The following is a 1,949-nucleotide window of genomic DNA, read 5'->3' as shown; positions in this document are numbered from 1 at the left end:
AAACTTTCACCTCCAAGCCCCAGTAATCAGCCTACTTTAACCAGAGCTCCCAAGTGGTTTGCATATGCATCAACATTTGGGAAGCACTGTTCCAAACCACTCCTTTTAAAAAATCACTGCTGCAAGCATTGGGGATGTAACATTGGTCTCCAGGGCATACACTATCCAATAAGGTGACATACGTGTCTATGTTACATAACTCCAATAACTGTAACATGTTTGCACACATTTTATACCTAAAATGTCTTAGGACATATGTTAGACAGCTCAAGTGTAACCGGAAATCAAGTGGTGATTTAGACAAGTGGATGAACTTGGGCAGCAGTGGGAATCTTCAGATGTTTGCAAACATGCAACCTAGAAGTCTTGTAGGTAAGCAAGAGTACAGAGTCACTAAGCTAAAAGTGTTTTGGGAATACCACCTTGGCTCAAAGGAGGAGTCAGACTGGTGTACATGGGTGCATTGCGTGTGCATTCACGTATACACACAGTAAGTACTGATACATGAGCTCAGTTTTAACCCCAACCCTTTTTCACTAATTTTCACTAGAACCTCACAATATTTTTCAAGGAAAGAATTTTATTTTGGGCCATCAATAACACCTAATGAAAAAAGTCGATGGAATTCTTTATTAAACTCTTTATTGTAAGAAATAGAGCAGAATGTGTATGAAAATGTGATCATCAAACCCTATTTTGTATGACTGATATATATAAAGTAGGAAAGGAAAAAGAGAGAAAATGGAGAAGAATTTTCCAAAAGGCAGAATAATTCTTCTTGAAGTTGGATCAGTTTAATAAGTTTCTTGAGGTCAATGCTCTCATAGAGACACATCAACTATTCAAAGTCATTGACCTTTACCAAAGCTGGAACTTCCAGCTCCCCACATCATCCTTTCTTAAGATTTCCATTGGCTAAAAGTAAACCAATAAACATGAACAAATTTCAAGTATATTTAATTTTATTTTCCAGGTTTATCTGTTTTCACTTTTTACTTCTAATAGGTTTTTCTCTACTATTTCATATCTGAAAAACAATCAAAATTGAATAGAATGTTTTTGTATATGCTTATATTGTAGCTCATTAATATTTATTTGTCATTCTTTTTGTTTTATTTGTATTGTTTTTTAAGATACAATTTTACTAGCCAGATAGCAGTGGCACACACCTTTAATCCCAGCACTGGGGAGGCAGAGCCAGGAGGATCTCTGTGAGTTCCTCTACAGAGCAAGATCCAGGACAGGCACCAAAACTACAGGGAGAAATCCTGTCTTGAAAAACAAAAACAAACAAACAAACAAAAGATACAATCTTACCATTAGCTCCAGGTAGCCTAGAACTCACTATGTAGACTAGGGTAGCCCCAAACTCCATAATTATAGTATAAAATTTCATTCAATTTTGTAACACCTATTTCATGATTTTTCAACAAATGAGGACCACAATACTATTAATAGTAATAATGGAAGGGCCTGCACTACAGTCGGGAACACTTTGAGGATTTATTCCTCATTACTCCCCAAGTCCCCCCAGAAGATCGGTCATGCATTTACCCCCTTGGCAGACCATGTGGCACCACACAGATACCTATCTTAGTTTCATTTAATGTTGCTGTAATTAAATACCCTAACAAAGGTTTATTTAGCTCACAATTCCAAATTATTCTGTTAGCTGGAACATTTTATAGATAACTATTAATTCCATTTGACCTATGATAGAGTTTAACTCAGAAGTTCCTTTGTTGGTTTCAGTTTTAGTGAGAACGAAATATTGAAACACCTAGGTGACATATTGTAATGATTAGCTTTTTATGAAGCTGAGAACCCCAATGTTCAATGTATATATTGCAATTGTTGTATCTCCTTAATTGATTTTCTCTTTATTAATATATAGTGGCCTTTTAACTCTTATCATTTTGGTTTGAGTGGTCTACTTTAGGAGATACAAA

The sequence above is a fragment of the Peromyscus maniculatus genome, chromosome 1, assembly GCF_049852395.1.
Source record: "Peromyscus maniculatus bairdii isolate BWxNUB_F1_BW_parent chromosome 1, HU_Pman_BW_mat_3.1, whole genome shotgun sequence".
Classification (NCBI taxonomy): Eukaryota; Metazoa; Chordata; class Mammalia; order Rodentia; family Cricetidae; genus Peromyscus; species Peromyscus maniculatus.
The sequence above is the reverse complement of the archived record's forward strand: the minus strand, read 5'-3'. Positions refer to the sequence as shown.